We start from the raw sequence: 20625 nt of genomic DNA on the forward strand, positions 1-20625 counted from the left end.
GAGTAATACAAAGTTTATTTAACTCGAAGAGGAAAGAAATTATTAAAGACTGAAATAAATCTTACAGTTTAGTTAGAAATAGCATACACTATTCTGTGCCAGCCTCCTGGGTTAAGCTAAGTCTCTAGAAACAATCGGTGAGGCTTCATGATGCAACAAAGATTTATGGGAGAATTACCATTAGAAGAATAAAGACTGTGGATAAGCCTGCCTTTATTATTGTTGATTAATCCACAAAACATAAACAAGAGAGACAAAGCAAAATGCTGTACTAAGCATCACTTTCCTCTGACTCCAAATCCCATGAAATGGCAGAAAATACAATTTTAAGGAAAATAAATACATAATGATACTAGACCAGAACGTTAGAATATTTTTGAAGTATAGAAAGTATATGGGATATGATCTAATGAGGTGGAAAAAACAACAAAAAAATAGCCCAAAGGCAACACAAAAGCTGAAGCAGTTCAGGGGCACTCCAAACACAGAGCAGAACCCAGAACTCCTGGCTGGCCACTGACTTCTCCATCATATTCCCTTTCTCTGCTAAAGATTTTCCTAATAATAAATATTTTTAAAGATTTTATTTATTCATTCATGAGAGACACAGAGAGAGAGGCAGAGGGAGAAACAGGCTCCCTGCGGGGAGCCTAATGTGGGACTCAATCCTGGGACCCTGGGATCATGCATTAAGCTGAAGGCAACCACTCAACACTGAGCCACCCAGGTGTCCCAATATAATATTTTAAAAGTAATCTCAGATTATAAAATTTTGGCTTTTTAAAAATCAACATATAATGTATGATTAGTTTCAGAGATATAATGACTCATCAGTTGCATATAACACGCAGTGCCCAATGACATCGAGTGCCCTCCTTAATGACCATTACTCAGTTACCCATCTTCTCCACTCACCTCCCCTTTTCGACCTCAGCGACAGCAACTTCTTTCTAGACACATCTCCAAAGGCAAGAGAGACAAAAGCAAAAATAAACTATTGGGACTTCATCAAGATAAAAAACTTGTGCTCAGCAAAGGAAACAATCAACAAAACTAAAAGACAATCAACAGAATGGGAGAAGATATTTGCAAATGTCTAATCAGATAAAGGGCTAGTATCCAAAATCTATAAAGAACTTATCAAACTCAACACCCAAAAAACAAATAATCCAGTCAAGAAATAAGCAGAAGACATGAACAGACATTTATCCAAAGAAGACCAGAAGTGGCCAACAGATACATGAAAAAATGGTCAATGTCACTCAATATCAGGAAAATACAAATCAAAACCACAGTGAGATACCACCTAACACCAATCAGAATGACTAAAATTAATAAGCCAGGAAACAAAAGATGTTGGCAAGGATGCAGAGAAGAGGGAACCCTCTTACATTGTTGGCTGGAATGCAAACTGGTACAGCCACTCTGGAAGACAGTATAGAGCTGCCTCAAAAACTTGAAAATAGAGCGACCCCATGATCCAGCAATCGAACTACTAGATATTTATCCAAAGGATATAAACATAGTGATTTGAGGGGGTATGTGCACCCCAGTGTTTATAACAACACTATTTATAACAGCCAAAATTCGGAAAGATCCCAGATGTCCAACAGATGAATGTATAAAGATGTAGGGTGTCTGTGTGTGTGTGTGCACGCGTGCGTGCTTGCACTCATGCTTGCACACAGACACAATGGACTATTACTCAGCCGTCAAAAAGATGAAATCTTACCATTTGCAAAGATGTGCCTGGGAAGTACACAATACTAGAGGGTATTATGCTAAGTGAAATAAGTCAAAGAAAGGCAAATATTAAATGATTTAACTCATATGTAGAATTTAAGAAACAAAATAAATGAACATAAGAGAAAGGAGCACAAAATTTTGGCTTTAAAAAGCAAACAAGGGCAGCCTGGCTGGCTCAGTCAGTAGAGCATACGACTTCTGATCTCAGGATTGTGAGTTCGAGTTCTATGTTGGGTGTAGAGATTGCTCAAAAATAAAATCTTAAAAAATTAAAAAACGAACAAAAAATTCCCTCATAAAAAAATCCCAATTCGTTACATTTTATTTTATATTCCTTTTATATCCTCCCATTTTCAAGTGTATTTTATGCATATATGCATAGTTATAACAGTAGTACACATCCAATTTTATGTCCCGTTTTTCATTTAACCTTATAGAAATATTTCCCATCTTGCCACTGAATCTTCATAACTCTCATTTTTTATATCTACATAATATACTTTGATTGAGTGTATCATGATCTATTTTCTGCTTTCCTTCTTTTTGACCACTTGGGTTGTTTCCAATGTGTGCTATTATAAATAATGCTGTAATTAACATCTTTATTTCCTCGGCTAAATTTAAATCTGTTTTATGAATTAAAAGCAGCTGAACTGACTTCTGTGTCATTCCTCTTTGAACAAAAACGGAACGTCCTGGTTTCATAACAAGGAACAATCTAAATTTAGGTGTACAGATAGAGCTGTGTGACAAGTCAGAACAGCAATGGCAGAGTTCCTAAAGCTTTTTAGACAATGTCTATTTAGCTTACTTGTCTCTCTTTGGGAAATAGAATAAGTCCCAGGTTGCTTCAGTTTAAAATGAATCTCAAGATTGATAACAGTCTTGACAGGAGTAATTTTTTTAAAATAGTAGCACTTCTGGCTGCATTGCTTTCTTCAGATCTTTCCCCACTTGACCAAGGTGAAGGTCAACCACGAATACATAATTTTCAAGCTATTTCAAATACTGGGTAACACGAAAAGGTTTCCGTTTTCTCATAAAGTATTTTGTTGCCCAGATAAAGCAATGCCTGGTGAGAGTAAAGCAGATATGTGTGTGCAGGCCAGGCTGGGGGTGGGGCAGGAATTTTATAAAAGGACCGATTACAAGTTGAAGAAATTTAAAATAGGATACTAAATATTTTAAACTCAATGGAGCAGATGACCAGTAGATTGCTGCAGCTAAAAATGAATTACTTCCTGGATAATCAAACCATTTTGAGAGCCACCTAATAGGAATTTCATATGTAGGGAATTGTGGGAACTAAGGAGGGAAAAAATTCATAATAAAATTATCCAGAGTTAAATTAAGACACAAGTATTGGGGTTGAGTGAGTTCACTGAAAGTTGGTCAGAATGCATGAAACACATAAGCACCTACAGCGCACCACTGGGAACTTTCAAAACATCAAGGATGAAAGGGAAAGTCCTCAAAGATTACAAAGCAGGCAAAATAAAAAAAATAAATAAAAATTTAAAAAAGCAGAAGGAGAAAACAGATTGCCTACAAAGGAACAAATATCAAATTTGGTTCTGCCTTCTCATTGGCAACAATGGTGCTACAAGGCAACAGACCAACAGCCTCAAAAGTCTGAATATCATAATACAAAATGATTCCCACAACCAGATTAGTTAACATACCCATCACATCACATAATGACAATTTTATTTTGGAGAGAGAACATGTAAGATCTGCTCTCTTAGCAAATTTCAAGTATATCATACAACATTATTAACTGTAGTCACCATGCTGAATATGAGATCCCCAGAATATTTCCACCACATCATTGGAAGTTTGTGCCCTTTGGCCAACATCTGCCCATTTCAGCCCTAATCACCACCATTCTACTCTCCATTCCTATGAGTTTGACTTTTTTTGATCCCACATGTGAGATCGTATCGTGTCTTTCTCCATCTGACATATTTCACTTAGCATAATGCCTCAAGTCCATCCATGTCACAAATAGCAGGATTTCCTTCTTTTTTAAGGCTGAATAATATTTCATTGTATATACCACATTTTCTTTATCCAGTTATCCTCTGATGGACATTTAGGTTGTTTCCATGTCTTGGCTGCTGTGAATGATGCTAAAATGGACATGGAAGTGCAGACAATTATTTGAGATAGTGATTTCATTTCCTTCTGACATATACCTAGAAGTGAGATTGATAGATCATGTGGTAGTTCTGTTGTTAATTTTTTGAGCAACCTCCATACTGCCTTCTGTAGTGGGTGCACCAATTTATATTCACTCCAATAGAGCACTAGGATTCCCTTTTCTCCACATCCTCATGGACACATACTATCTCTTGCCTTTCTGATTACAACCATCCTAACAGATATGAGGTGACCTCACTCTGATTTTGATTTGCATTTCCCTGGTGATGAGTGATGTTGAGCACCTTTTTGTGCACTTGTGAATCATTTGGATGTCTTTTGGTGGGGGGGCGGGGGGAATGTCTGTTCAGGTCCTTTGTGTTTTATTTATTCAATCATTATTATGATTATTTTGCTATTGAGTTGTGTGAGTTCTTTATGTATCTTGGACATTAACCCCTTTGTCAGATATATGGTTTACAAATATTTTCTCCCATTATGTAGGTTGCCTCTTCTTTTTGTTGATTGTTTCTTTCACTGTGCAGAAGCTTTTGAGTTTTATGTAGTCCTGTGTGTTTATTTTTCTTTTTTCTTTTTTTTTAATTTTTATTTATTTATGATAGTCACAGAGAGAGAGAGAGAGAGAGAGAGAGAGGCAGAGACACAGGGAGAGGGAGAAGCAGGCTCCATGCACCGGGAGCCCGACGTGGGATTCGATCCCGGGTCTCCAGGATCGCACCCTGGGCCAAAGGCAGGCGCTAAACCGCTGCGCCACCCAGGGATCCCTCTTTTTTCTTTTTCTTTTTTTTCTTTTTTTTATTTTTTGCTTCTGCTTTTGCTGTTGTATCTAAAACATCATCGCCAAGACCAATGTCATAGGGATTTTTCCTGTTTTCTTCCAGGAGTTTTACAGTTTTAGGTTTTAAATTCAAGTCTTCAATCCATTTTGAGTTTGCCCTTGAGAATAGTGTGAGATGGGGTCCAGTTTCAGTCTTTCACATGTGAATATCCAGTTTTCCCAACACTATTTATTGAAAATACTCTCTTTCCCCATTAAATATTCTGGGCTTTCCTGTGAAATGTTAGTTAACCATATATGCATGGATTTGTTTCTGGGCTCTCAATTCCATTCCATCAGTTTCTGTGTCTGTTTTTATGCCGGTGCCATGCTGTTTGACCACTGTAGCTTTGCAGTATAGTTTTAAATCAAAAAGTGTGATGCCTCCAGCTTTATTCTTCTTCCCCAAGACTGCTTTTGCTGCTTGGGCTTTCTTTGTGGTTCCATACAAATTTTAGGATTGTTTTGTCTATTTCTGGAGCCCAGATTTCTGGGCACTTTCAGAATCTACAGTGTGACCGAGTTTGGCGGGCTTCTCTCCAGGGGCACCCTGACCATGGCCAAGAGGGGCTGGGCCAACTCACCAACAACATCGAGGTCCATAGCCAGTACTGAGGTCTGCATGCCTACTATCCCATACAAGAGTGGGCATGAACCCTCCCAGGTCCCTTGGCCTTTGGTGCCGATGACAGGACCAAGTGCAATAAGGTGTAGCCAAGGTCTCAGGGGCATGGAGCTATTTTTGGCTGTGGCCAAGACCACAGTTGGTGAACCAGCTGCCTGGGTTCAGCCCTTCCTTCTCAAAATCCTCTTCTTGGTCTTGGACTGTGCTGAGGCTTCAGTCTCCTACCTGGATTCCAGGGTTCCCACAAAGATACCTCTGTCCACGGACTGATGCCATATTGTTGGAGGCACAGGGATATCTTATTTAACCGTCTTGCTGTCATCATCCCAGTATTTTAGTCCATATACTGGTTTCTGGACCCCCTCATCATCCTGAATCCTCTTCTCTAATTACATTTCAAGGTTGTCTGGGATTTTTTCCTCTTAAAACAGAACACTCAGGGTAGGCTTACCCTGAGAATCACCATTTTTCAATATCTTTCTGAGCTTTGATACTGTTATCCACTAGTGGACTTTGCTTCCCAGCATTTTGGAGGGATTTAAATCACCAGGAGGTGAGGACAATGACCACATCCAGGCCCCAGGGGGGACACACACACATACCCCAAAATCAAACATTCTCCAAACCCATTCAGTGTTGCTCACAATTCCCCAGAGATTGTGGGTTTCACACTTGCCATCCTTACACGGGTTCTTGGTTCACATCAGTTTCAGTTCCAATAGCCAGAGTGAGCCAGGCAGGTGGGGAAAGGACTTTTGTGACCAGGTAGAAACAGCTGTCCCGAGGTGCCCCTGTTTTCCAATTTTTCCCAAAAAGTCAGAAACCTAAATTTTTGGTTTTTGTCTGGGATTCTCCTGACTTCTGTAGTTTGCTAACAAAATAGAATAATTTGTAAACATTCTATGAGCCAAATAGATACATGCATCTGATTCAGAATAGACTAGAAACTTCCAATTTCAGTGAAGTCTAGTGGAAAATAAATCTCAAAGGTGATTAAATTTCTGGGGCCAGAACTTTGGATCCAGCAGAGAAAGGGAGGTGTGGCAGGGGCAAGGAGAGTCACAGCCATCTCTTTGCCATGGAAATCCCATGGGAGGAAGCTTATTTTTTTTCTGTATTAAGAGATCAATGAGAGATTAATAATAATCCCATACATTGATGTAGCACTTCAAACCTGAGTACTTGCTCATCTACGATCTCATTTGATCCTTATAACAGTCCCATGAGCTTGTCAAGAACATTCAACACTCTCTCACCCAATTAAAGGGAGCCAAGGATTCACACAATTTCACTGAAAGAAAGAAGAAAGAAAGAAAGAAAGAAAGAAAGAAAGAAAGAAAGAAAGAAAGAAAGAAAGAGAAAGAAAAGAGACAGAAAGTAACCTTTTCCAGCTTTCAGTGGAAATGCTCGGAAATAAGTTCACTTTCCCCTAACTTTCATCTGCTCTCTTATCCTCCCTCTGTTCAGTACTCTCTGCTATTCTCTTGTTGCAAAAGGAAGAAGAGCATGTTCACAGAGCACGGGGCTCGGCAGCAGCAGGAGTCAGAGCCTGGCCAGTGAAATAGAACATATCTGGTGAGGTTTGTAATGAAAATATCACCTGGTGTTTGAGGATCCAGAAATGACCCTCACTGACTTGTTGATATCCAAAGAATCAAGCCTTGCCTGACCTCAGTCAGGTCTTTGGTCATAAAAAAATAAAATATAAAAAAAATCATTATCTGGAACCAATCTTTATAATCCAGTGGCTCATAGATAATAAATGAGTCTCTTATCAAAAGTGGGAGTGAACATACCCATTAGGATAGCTTCTATTCAATGGGGAGAAAAACACACAGAAAATAACCATTGTTGGCCGGGATGTAGACAAATTGGAACCCTCATGAACTGCAGGTGAGAATGTAAAATTGGTGCAGCAATTGTAGAAAAAGTATGGTGTTTCCTCAAAATATTAAAAATAGAATTACCATATGATCCAGCCATTCCATCTCTGGGCATTCACCCACAAGAGTTGAAATCATGGTCTTGATGTATTTGCACACCCATGCTCACAGCAGCATTGCTTGCCATAGCCAAAGATGGAAGCAACTCAGTGCCTATTGAAGGATGAATGAATAAGCAAAACGTGGCCTATGTGTACAAAAGAATATCACTCGGCCTTAGAAAGGAAGGGAATTCTGACACTTGGTCCACAAGGGATGAACTTTGAGGACATGGTAGTAAAGAAGACAAATGCTGTGAGATTCTATTACAAAGCATTCCTCCATTCAGAGTAGCCAAGTTCACAGAGACAAGGAGTAAAAGGTGGGTCCGAGGGCTGGGGAGGGGTGGGGGATGTCAGGGTTTAATGGGGACAGAACTCCAGTTTTACAAGAGGAAGGGTTCCAGAATAAGCAAGGATTGTTGTGGGGAGGGTGCATGGTTAATGGTATCCAGGCAGTTCTCAGCCACCTAGGACAGAGCAAAGATCCAAATATTGGGAGATGGGGCAGCCCGGGTGGCTCAGCGGTTTCGCGCTGCCTTCGGCCCAGGGCGTGATCCTGGAGACCCGGGATCGAGTCCCGCATTGGGCTCCCTGCATGGAGCCTGCTTCTTCCTTTGCCTGTGTCTCTGCCTCTCTCTCTCTCTCTCTCTCTCTCTCTCTCTCTCTCTTTCTGTGTCTCTCATGAATAAATAAATAAAATCTTTAAAAATAAAATAAAAGAATAAAAAACAAATATTGGGAGATGGGTTGTAATTCGAATGGGATTATGTTAGCCGTAAATATGCACACTTCATGACTTTGTGCTGCATCTATCTCCCTATATTGTAAGTGTAGCAGAGGGTCCTAGGACGGTGTCACCATAATTTTAGGCATCTCTATGGTCTCAGGAAGGCTCCATGGAAAGACAAAACCCACAGGAGATGGGTGGATTCCTGGCCTGGCTCAGGATTAAGATTCCTGATAAACTGTGTCCAGTGGGGCAGCAGTCCGCTGGGATTGGGAGCAATGGGCTGAATAATGAAAATGCTTTCAAAGGATAATCCTAGACACCTGTGTGCACCTCATCTTACCCAACCCTTAAGGATACCTGGGCCAGATTCCAAGGAAGAGGAGATTCTACAGTAAAGGAGATCAATTTTTTTTTAAATGGTACTCCACCCAAGGGATATTTAAAAGCTTATTGAAAGGAGAGAGATACATAGCAGGAAGAAATAAATTATGAAACAGACCACATACAGGTAGTCCATTGATTTATTACAAAAGTGCCAAGGCCACCCACAGAGAAAGAACTCACCTCTTCCATAAATGGTGCTGGCACAGCTGAATACTCGTGAGGGGAAAACAAAGTTAACCCTTACCTCACACTGTGTACAAAAATTAACTCAAAATGGATCATAGGCTTTAATGTAAAAATTAAATCCCTAAAACATCTAGAAGAAAAACATTGAAGGAAAGCTTTGTGACTTTGCATTAGGCAGAAATTTCTTACATATGACAACAAAATTACAATCCTTGTAAACAGGGAGAAATTCGACTTTATTGAAATGAAAAACCTTTGCTCTCCAAAAGGCACCACGGAGAAAACAAAAAGACAAGCCACAGACTAAAAGTATTTTCAAATCCTGGATCTGATAAAGAACTGGTATCCAGAATATATAAGGAACCTCCATAATTCAGTAAGAAGACAAATAACCCAGTTAAAAATGAGTGAAAGACTTGAAAAGACACTTCACCAAAAAGTTGGGCAAATAGTTAATAATCACAAGTAAAAAATGCTAGACAGTCAACAGGGGATACAAATTAAAACCATTATGCGATCCCATTACACTTACTAGAACAGCTATACTACAAAGGACTGTCAGGTGGCAAGGACTCAGAGGGGCAGCACTTCTTACATGCTGTTAGTAGGAATATAAAATGGGAAAATACTTGGTTTCTTTAAATGTTAAGCGTACACTTATCTTATAAGCCAGTAATTCCACTCCTACCTATCTACCCAAGAAAAATGAAAACATATGTGCACCCAAAGACTCGTACAAGAATGTTTATTACACTATTATTCATAACAGCCCCAACCTGGAGACAACTTGATTGTCCATCAACTAGTGGATGGATAAACAAAATGTGATATATCCACACAATGGAATATGACCCAATAATAGAAAAGGAAGATCCTACTAATAGGTTAAACAGCATGGACTAATACGTCAAAAGCTTTCTGCTAAATGAAAGGAGCTCAACCCAAAAGTCTACATAATAATTTCATTTATAGGAAATTTCTAGAAAGGATAGGGCTTCAGAGATGATAAACAGATCAATAATTGTCTGACTTTGAGGTTAGGAATGGGCACAAGAAAATTTGGGGGGTGATGGAATTGTTCTAAGACCAGATAACAGTGATGGATGCAGAATGTATAAATTTACTAAAAATCATTGAACACTGCACTTAACAGTGGTTGAATTTTATGGTATATAAATTATACTTCAATAAAGCCATTTCCCAAAAGAAGTATTCTGTATGTTACCCAGAAACTCTACACCTATGAATCTATCCTTAATTCACCTTAGCAAAAATGCAAAATGACCTGTGCATCAATCTATTTACTATAGCATTTTTTATATACGCAAAAGATGGGAAACACCCCAAATGTCCATCAATAGAGGACTGATTGGCTGTAGTAAATCCATAAAATGGATACTCAGCACCTGCAAGAAGGAATGATGCAGATTATGGCATTTCCTGTAAAACAAATTCCCAAAAATACTGTTAAATGAGAGAAACAACGCTGCAAAAGAGTTTGTAGTAAAGGAGTTTAAGAACAGGGGGGTAGTGATGTATTTAAATAGGTGTTTGCATTCCTTTCAATAAAGAGACCATTGCATTCTATATAGATTTTAAAATTTGCTTCCAGGAGAGCTTCTTGCTGGTGTCCCCTTCAGTCCAGAACAGCCATGTGGCCGAGCCCATGTTTAATTCTGTGACAGTGACAGCTGCCACATCTACACTGTGTCAGGACTCAGAGCCACCAACAGGAGGAGTCTCCTCAATCTGATAACCTGGGAGTCAAAAACATGGGGTTCAAGGAGGAAAGTGGACCCCAGTGTCATGTTGGTCAATGCTTATCACCTGGCTGTCCGAGAGGAAAATTCTGATTTGCAGTGTTTGCCAGTTTCCGTGGTGCAGGTTTTCCCATCAGGGCCAATTTCAAGCTAATATCTTTTTTTTTTTTTTTTTTTTTTTAAGATTTTATTTATTTATTCATGACAGTCACAGAGAGAGAGAGAGAGAGAGAGGCAGAGACAGAAGCAGGCTCCATGCACCGGGAGCCCGATGTGGGATTCGATCCCGGGTCTCCAGGATCGCGCCCTGGGCCAAAGGCAGGCGCCAAACCGCTGCGCCACCCAGGGATCCCTCAAGCTAATATCTTAACGTCTCTGAACCCAGTGCTGGGAAAAGCTGCACGTGATCAGCTCTCCTGGGGGTCCAGACCAGTTCCAGCTCATGGCTGGCAATGAGCTACCATTTCATACATTTAACTAGCAAATCAAAAAGCCTGACAACACCAAGTGTTTCATAGAAAGATGCATTAAAAGGTACTGGGTCGTAAATTGGCACAACTGCTTTGGAGAGCCATGCGACATTACCTGGTAAAACACAAAAACTGCAATCCAAAACTATTTGCAGGCTTCCACCAGGAGCTCTGGAACCAGTGCTTTTTGCAACATTGTTCGTAAGAGCAAAAAGTAGGAACAACTTAAATGTCCATCCATAGGAAAAATTCATAAACAAATCATAGACCAGTCATTCAATAAAAGAATGCCATCCAGCATTTAAAATTAATAAGCTAATATATGTATCAAGATGGCTGTGCCTTGGAAAACACAATGTTGTATTAAAAAGCAAGCTTTAGGATGTTATGCATAACGTAGAACTTCTGTAAAGGTTGAAAATGCATGAAATGATACTCTGCAATACTGTAGAGAAATATTCATTGAAACATGATGAAATCATTTTAAATAAAGTAGACAGATACATACCAAATTCATGATAATACTGCCTCTGGAGAGAGAAAAAGAGAGATTGAAACTGGAGAGGGTATAGAGGGTACTTTGTCTTTATCGTGTTATTCGAGCTCCTTTAAATATTAAAAAATATTTATTTGAAATTAGAATAGCAACACATAAATGGTTTAAATTCTGGATTCTGAGTAATAGGGCATGGTGCTGGCTATCTTTGCCTTTATGCTTTTCAATATTTCAAAAGCTCCTTCGAAACACTGAGGCACCACCTTTTATGACAGGTTCTCAATTCTGTCACTGTTAGCTGGTGAGTCCCACAGGCCAGATATCCTGGCAGTGAAGTGCCATGAAAATGCAGTCATCTGACCACTTCCCATGCAGGTAGCATGGGACCATGGGGGTTTAACGCCCCCTCTTCTGACTTCTTCCTTTAAAACCTGGTGGTATCTCACGAATGTGCTATGGTGACATTTGTCACACCATATGTACAATAATAACATTGCTGTCTTTCCCATTAAGCCGTGAGACCCTCCTGGGTAGGATCTACAGTTTGCTCATCTCTGCATTCCTGGGCTCTCAGTGCACCACGGTGGCCATGGAGATTTGAATGAATCCGTGAATGAAGGAATCATCTCTGTTTTGCGCGGCCACCTTCTAAACTCAGTGGGAATGCTTGTGTCCCTCCCAAATTCACAGGTTGAAATCCTAACCCCCATGGTGGCAGTACTAGGAGGCCTTGAGGCAATGATGGGGCCACAAGCCCTAAATACTAGGATTCACATTCTTATAGAGGAGACCCCAGTGACCCTCATCACCCGGTGATTGGGCCAGGACGTGGCCTCACCAGGCACCAGATCTGCTGGAGCCTTGACCCTAGATGTCTGGCACCTAACACTGAAGAGATAAACGTCTGTTGTGTATGAGCCGCCCCGTCTGTGGTATTGTTACAGAAGCCAGAATGGGCCAAAACAGACGCAGAGTGCAGAGGTCACACCACTCTGTAAACAGACCAATTAAATAATCACCAGGAGTAGCTCCTGTGGGGCTCACACACACGGTCGTGAGGCAGAATGATGTGAGCCTCTGGTAAGTCACTGGAATAGGGAGGCTCAAGCTCTGGCCCATGTGGCCATGGCCGTGACTATAGTGACACCTGGAACAGATGGCTCTAGGCCCAGTGCTTCCTTCTGGCTCTTTTTTAAAATTTTTATTTCTTTATTTATCCATGAAAGACACAGAGAGAGAGAGGCAGAGACACAGACAGAGGGAGAAGCAGGCTCCCCGCAGGGAGACCCATGTGGGACTCGATCCCAGGACTGGGTCCCAGCCCTGAGCCAAAGGCAGAATCTCAAACACTGAGTCACCCAGGTGTCCCCCTTCTGGCTCTTAATTCAAGATAAGTCAATTCACCCAAACCATAAGAGAGTAAGACCTAGGATATTCCATCACTCTCATTTCTCTATTAGAGACAGGGACATAACTCCACAGAAATAGAGAAAACGGGGGCACCTGGGTGGCTCAGTTGGTTAAGTGTCTGCCTTCAGCTCAGGTCATGATCCTGCATCAGGCTCCCTGCTCAGCAGGAAGTCTGCGTATTCCTCTGCCTTTCCTCCCTGCTCATTCTCCCTCTCTGTCTCTCTGTCTCTGTCTCTCTCTCTCTCAAATAAATATATAATCTTTTAAAAAATCAGGAGGACAGTAAAGTGAGCTTATGGGAAAGCCAACCAAAGCACCAGTGTGTACACAGAATGGGGACAGTGGGGTGACCCAAAGAAGGGACAGTGCAGGGTATGGGCACATGTTGGGGCAGGACATAAGCCTGATATAGTAAAGTGTGTTTACAGGAAAACTCATTTGTTCCTATCACAGGGGTCAAGGATGGGGGAAGACCTGAAACCTCAAAGCATGTCCTCAGGACTCAGTGACTGAGTCGTTCAGCAAGCTGACCTGTGCTAAACTGGGTGACCTCTACTGCTTCTATAGTTCCTGAGAGCCTGCTCAGGAAGTGTGAATCTCAGTGACCTTGGCCAGCAGAGCAGGGTCGGTGGCTCACCTCATGCCTGGAGTCGCATCAGAGCATCATCTGCATCAATGCCCTTGATCCTCACAAAACACCCCCAGGTAGGTGCGGTTATCATCTCTGCATCACAGATGGGGAAACTGAGGCCCTCCAGGGTTGAATAGTTAGATCCCCCAGCTTTTAGGTGGCAGACCTGGCTAATGAACCTAAAGAGAGTCTGCCCCTCAACCAGCACAGCCTACTGGTAGCAGGAATCTTCTTCCTCCCACCAAAACAACTGCTGGGACCCGAATCCTTTACATGAGGGTACATGCACCGCACACGTGCACATGTGCTCACATCCACACACACACATACACACATGCCCCCATACACACAGACGCCTGGACACAAATGCGTACCTGGTGACACAGGATCCCAGGAAGTAGAGGCTCCAGAAGCTTTACTATAGCAGGTCTCATCCCAAGGGGCTCTCAACAGACTGTCCACACCATGGGAGCCTCACCATAACAAGCCCACCATAACAATGTAAGTTTCCAGAATACTCACCCCCACGTTCTAGCATACTTCCTAAAACATTTCTCATCAAAATCACAAAAACCCTGCAAGAAACAACACGTGTTACTAATTTAAGTTACAGAGCCCTACTTCTAACGGGGACAGAAATGACTCAGATCGCATGAAATGTGACTTCCTACCTCTCCCTGGCAGTTAGAGGGAAGCTCTTACACAGAGGTGTCTTACAGGAAGGGAGAGAAAGCAGGAGATATGGAAACAGAATTTTAAGTCCCTCTTGAATTCTGAGTCTTGCAGATACTGGACATCCTACTTTGTCTGTAAGGACTGTGTAAATCCTGTCTGTCTGATGTGTTTGGCTTGTGCATGTGTTGTCTCTAAGTCTCAGAACTCCCTGAATTATTACCGCCAGGGCCACATGGGAAAACGAGCTGAGGAAAAGTTTGAAGTCCCAGTTAGCATCGTCATTATTGAGCTCATGAGCCCTGCTAGAATTCCAGTGGATTTAGGGAATTAAGACACCAGTGACCTCTTTTAGTCTAGCAGATTTACATAAGCCTAAGGCATGTTTGTTGAATGAATAAATGAGAGATGAATGAATGAGTGAATGAATGAATAACGAGGTGGACTCATCTTCCAGTTGTCCAGCTCAACACAGAAGTGGGGGATGGTACTGCCACTCCACAAAGGACAGAGCCAATTAAAACACTTGCCTTGTGGGGCACCGGGGTGGCTCAGTCAGTTGGGTGTCCCGCTCTTGATCCCGGCTCAGATCATTTCAGGGTCACAAGATCAAGCCTTGCATTAGGTTACACACTAGTTGGCACGCCTGGGTGGCTCAGCGGTTGAGTGTCTGCCTTCAGCTCAGGGCGTGATCCCAGGGTCCCAGGATCGAGTCCCACATCAGGCTCCCTGCATGGAGCCTGCATCTCCCTCTGCCTGTGTCTCTGCCTCTCTTGCTCTCTCTCTCTCTCTCTCTTTCTCTGTGTGTGTGTGTCTCATGAATAAATAAATAAAATCTTTAAAAAATAAAAATAGTTTACACACTAGTCATGGAGCCTACTTAAAAACAAAACAAAACAAAAGAAACACTTGTTCTGAGTTTTCACCTCTGTCTCTTAAAAGACAAAAAAAAAAAAAAAACAGAAACAAAACTTCCCATCTCTGAGTTTCAGCTGTGATTATGATATTTTAATTGTGCAAAACAGGGTCCCAGAAATGTGGATCTTGGATGCATGTACTAAGGAGTTGATCTGGGAAAAGCGGAAAGGATAGTATTGCTTTTCAGAGGGGAAAAGTCCAGGAGTTCTTAAACAGTAATTGGGCACCGAGGGTCTCAGCAAGGAGAAATGGGATCTGAGAAACAAGCCTAAGGTCTGCGGGAAAGGAAATCCGAGGCAGAGAGCAGCCCGAGCGTGAGACTCTGCCTATTGGCCTTGTGGACGTGAGCTCCTAACCTTCTGCCCAGGGGCCAGGCCTCAGGTGAGGCATCAGAGCTGGATGAGCCAACAACTCAACCAACAATCGGTCTGTATGTCCACTAGTACATTCCATTCAGTTACATTAATTTCTCAATATTGTCAAAGCATCTCTTTTTTAGTGTATAAGTGATTCTACCTTTGTATAAACACACACACACACACACACACACACACACACGACTCATTCAAAGGTTAAAATCTGAAGTTGATAGACAAACACCATCTCTCCCCTCAGTAATACTCCCTCCCTGCTCACCTCACCCAGAAGGTGCCTCCTTTGAAGGTAGAGAAGTAAAGCAGAGACCTCTGGTTCAACCTCTCAAATCCCCAGAGATGTCACCATTAGCAAAGGGAGAGTTAGAGCTTGGAAATAACTGCTGAAGGTTGGCAATTCTTGAGAGAAATTCAAGTATGTGCAAATTCCCCAAAGGTGAATCTTGGGCTGCCCAGTAAACTGAAGTTCCAGAGCTTTCCAGGAAAATGAGGCTACCCTAAGATGGTGCTATGAACAGAAAAGTCTGACTCCAGGGTATACATCTTAATGGACCACTGGCATGGACTCCCTTGATGCTCTTCTCTTAATACCAAGCACAATGATGCTTTCCTGGGAATCTGCATCTGCCAAAAACAAAAGCCTCTTCATGATGCTCACAAGCTGAATCTATCAGCCAGGGAGCTGAGCTGCCCCAGCTACAGTTGGCCATGGGTGCTCCTAGCAGCAGACAGTAAAGCCCTGGGGTAGACCTGGCCATGCGCTGGGTGGGGCCTATGACACCGTTTCTAGAAAGTCTGAAACCTAAGAACTTTCTCCTGAGGAGGACCATTTTCACCATGAAACTAAGCTGGAATCTGCAACCATAAGAAGCAAAATGGGGAGCTCAAGCAACACTTATCTGGTGGTAGCCTAGCACAGTTCCAGAAAAGGCAGAGGTGTTGACTCTTTCAACATTTAGATGAGTTCTCTTCTAGGTTAAAAGGGGGCAGAGAGGGGATCCCTGGGTGGCTCAGTGGTTTAGCGCCTGCCTTTGGCCCAGGGCGCGATCGTGGAGTCCCAGGATCGAGTCCCACATCGGGCTCCCTGCATGGAGCCTGCTTCTCCCTCTGCCTGTGTCTCTGCCTCTCTCTCTCTCTCTCTCATAAATAGATAAATCTTTAAAAATAAATTTTAAAAAGGGGGGATAGAGAATGTCTTTTTGTTCCTGTGATGGTTTATTTTATGGGTCAACTTGGCTAAGCTGCAGTGCCTAGTTTTTGGTCAACTGGCTGGATGAGGCACCCCCAACATTATAGAGAGCGATATGCTTTATCTCAACTACTGATCTACATGTGAATCATGTCTAAAAAAATACCTTCCCAGCAAGAGTCTGTGTTTTCAAATTCAGAATGAAAGTTCTGGCCTGCCCAGAATTCTATGCTTAAACTACCCATCAAGCAGAATTATATTCACCCATGCAAGTTCCAAAAGAAAAAATATTTACTCCTATGCATCACTTCTCAGAAAAATCCAGATGTAAGGCAAAGGATGTGTTAACCAGCCTTCTTGTGGGAAGTGTCTCGCAACACATGCACACATCGAATTGTCATGCTTTCAAACATTATTTGTAAATTGTATCTCAATAAAGCTGGGGAGGAAAACAAATAAGAAGGTGCTCTCTACCAACAGGAAGGAAGAAACCACGAAAGAGAAGGCCCTGGGATCCAATAACAGGTAAACCAAGGCGAGCTGTGAGGTTTGCTGATGTGTTGTGGGCAGCAGCAGCAGCAGCAGCATTTTTGATGATTTCCTTCGGGCCAGGTAGTGATTTGGGGCCAAGCAATGAAGCCAGAGTTGTAAGGCTGCATGACACATAAAGCAGGATAAGGTGTGTGCAAAAACCCACCTGCTGGTGTCCCAGGTAAAATTAATGAGCTGGTCTTATCAGCAGAAACCCAGAGTTGGCTCCAGGGAGCTGTCGGCTGGGAACCCGCCCCGCACAGTGCAAACAGTAAGCAGAAGTTCCGTGGAGAGCAGCGTCTATGCAGGAGCTCGGCTGGTGCGGTCCCACAAGGAAACAGGCTCTTCCGTCCTCTCTGCTCTGGCGATCAGCCCGATCAGTCCCATGGGGGGCATTCTAGGTGAGCCACACAGCAGCATCCCCAAGGAGGGAATGTCCCAGGTCCTGGGGTGGGGAGCAGGAACCTCTCAGGTCGAGATCGTTTCTGTGTTGCACATTATGTTGCTCAGTATCCCTTGTATGACATCCACTGAGAAAGTCCTTAGGTAGTTTAAAACCAGAAAATGACAAATGGGCCAGCTTTATTCCCCATTAAATAATGTGACTCAGACAATGCTGATTCCCTTATCGCCCAGACCAATAGGATTTCCGGTGCCAAATTTAAAATTTAATCACAGTAACTTAGTCCTTGAGGGAGCTTATTTGTTCCTTTTCATGGCTTTGATTTATTTTTCTTTTCCCATAATCTTATTGGATATGTCTTTTATTCTAAGCAGCCTTAATATCTCCCTGGGAATCTCTGGCCCCATGAAGTAAAATTTACAAGAAACAGAATCATCAAGGCATGTCTACAAAAACAGTTTTAGGAGAAGGAAGAAAAGACGGATGTTCAGAGCATCGTGACCACAAGCGGCAATGATGTGCTTTCTCAATGAGAGAGTCAAGAGGAGAAGCAACATGAATTGAGGTCATAATATGAGAAATAGGAAGGAAGAAGGGGGGAAGTGGGAAACACAACGTGAGGTACGTCTGTGTGACCCTAGGAAATAAGTGAACATCTGGAGACGTCTCAGGGAAGTGGGAGTGACTGGGTGCAGATAGGAGGCTAATTATAAATATGGATAATGTTTTAATGCCAAGAATGTAGTATTTTCACACTACGCATATTTTTGGATTTGCAACCTGAAAAATATTCCAGAGTCAGAGGTTTTGATAAAACCTTGCAAAAACAGATGACAAGACTGCTCAAGGTCACTGGACTTGAATATGGAGAAGGGATGTCTGAATCTGATTTTTGATGAAGAATTTTCAGATGTCTGATTCAGGGCCTGAGGGGTGAGCGTGGGGATTTGCTGCCCACATTCTCTGTTGCTGCATCTGACAGTAAATCCAAGCTTAAAAAGGCAGAACCAGGTAGCTTATGACCCATCCAGGCTCTCAAATCCCAAAGGAAATGCAAAGGGGGATAAATTTCAATGGCAGATAGCAACCATCCCTAGAGAACCACATTGGGCCTTCCTTAATGAATGATGTTATCATGAAGAATCAAAACTTTCACTGACATATAAACAGGAAAATCAGTCTGGGGGTGACTGGGTGGCTCAGACAGGTGAGCATCTGACTCTTGACTTTGGCTCAGGTCATGGTCTCAGGGTCAGGGGATAGAGCCCTGTATGGAGTTCTGTGCTGGGCATGGAGTCTGCTTGGGATTCTCTCTCCCTCTCCCTCTGCCCCTCCTTTCACTCTCACTTTTTCTCTCTCATTCTCTCTCTAAAAATGAAAAGTATTAAAAGGAAAATCAGTCTGATTTAGAAATAGGTGAGGGAAGGAACCTCCTGCTTCCCAACAACTTTTTAGCTAAAGGAGAGAATGGGTAAATATCTCTTCTTGCAACATCTGTCCTCGCTGTCATTCCTGGATACATGTCCTCTACTGTCCCTTCAGTCCTACCAGATGGCATTCCACGTGTGGATGATAGAAAGCCTGGATCTCCTGATGCAGCTGTGTTTTTCTTATCACACTCAGAGTCGTCACTAAGAATTTAGTGCCTGCCCACTGCACATGGGGCCTCAACACCCACTTCTAGGCACTGGATGCAACCCAACCTTCCCCTTACCCCATCCAACACCCCGCTGCGCAGATGGGATCTCCAGCTACCCAATCTAGCTAGGAGCCTAGATCTAACACATTAGGGGTTGCTCTGTAAAGGTGTGTGTAAATTCATAAATAGGTCAACCAAGGTTGGGAGGAATGCCACATTAGTGGACAGAAGTCGCTGCCATAATCCTAAGTGGAAATAGTTGACCTGCTTTTCCAGGCTACATGACCCAACTACCTGCCAGACGCTGAATGAGGATCAATTCAAGTGCTTTTCTCACCCTGGGCAACCAGAATGTCGTAGTGGGTTGGATGGCATCCCCCATGAAGATATGCCCTAGTCCTGACTCTGATTACCTGTGAATCTGACCTTACTCAGAACCAGAGTCCATGAGAATGTAATTAACGATCTTGGGATGAGCTCATCCTAGGTTGTGGGTGGGTCCTTTATCTGATGATGGGTGTCCTTGTAAAAGAAGGAGGGAAGATATGAGACATGGGGTGCCACACAGAAGAAGGTCATGTGAAGATGGGGGTGCAGAAAGTGAAGTTATGTGGACATAACTAAGGAACGCCGGAGGCCCAGATACTGGAAGAGGCAGGAGAGGATCCCCACCTCCCCCCTCAGAGCCCTCATAGGGAATGCAGCCGTGCTGACACCTTGATTTCAAAACTGTGTGAAAATACATCTTCTAGTTTCAGCACTGGGTAATTTATTGTGAAATACGAACGTAAAATGCAATTAAATTGTTCAAACAATTGGGCAAACAAGACCTGCTGATCAGAAAATGAAGGTGGGGCTGCCCATACTGACCTGGCAGGGCAGTAGGTTAAAACATCCTTCTCCTGGGTGACAGATGGGTCACCATCGAGAGGAAGCTCTGTTAGGGCCACCACTGAAGCGTGCACAAAGGTAGGGTTCTGCAAAAGTCAGAGGTACTTACATAAATGGCAGGAGGAGCTGGAGATAGAACATCGCCACCAAGTAGAAGGTGACAGACAGTGTGTGTCAGCCACCGCTGGCTGCTTCCCCAGCCTGGTCTATTTGGGTCACCAGCCTCATCTTCTTGGGAGGTTCTCAGGCCTCAGGCCTCAGATGCTCACAGCCATGGGTTTGCTGCAGCCTCAGCCATGCACACTTGTCCACGCTGGCCCCTCGGAGCTCCGCAGCTGGCCACCAGTCAGCAATCACTGCTCACCCTCCACACCCCTCCCCCCGCCCCCGGCTGGCCATCTCTGCCAGCCCTCCAGTCCTGGCAGGTTTCCGCGTGCAATGAGTGACTCCCGCTGCAAGGGCTATGACGGACCATCCATGGAAAAAGACACAGAAACTAGGTTTTTTGCTCTGCTGATGTGTCCCCGACACAGGAGCCAGTCAGAACTGCGTACTTCCCGTCCCACCCACCCTGCACTCTCCAGAGTCACCCAGAGCATCAGTGGCTCT

The 20625-nt window shown here is 43.0% G+C and overlaps 1 long non-coding RNA gene across 1 annotated transcript in view; it reads right to left on the reverse strand.

The window, feature by feature from the left end:
• Positions 1-20375, reverse strand: part of LOC140637666 (uncharacterized) — a 37234-nt gene extending 16859 nt beyond the window's left edge. Inside the window, exon 1 of the long non-coding RNA XR_012034731.1 lies at positions 20126-20375. This is a non-coding gene — a long non-coding RNA (uncharacterized lncRNA). The remainder of the gene's footprint in view (positions 1-20125) is intronic.
• Between the last annotated feature and the right edge of the window lie 250 nt (positions 20376-20625).

This window comes from Canis lupus, chromosome 8 (assembly GCF_048164855.1).
Source record: "Canis lupus baileyi chromosome 8, mCanLup2.hap1, whole genome shotgun sequence".
Taxonomy (NCBI): domain Eukaryota; kingdom Metazoa; phylum Chordata; class Mammalia; order Carnivora; family Canidae; genus Canis; species Canis lupus.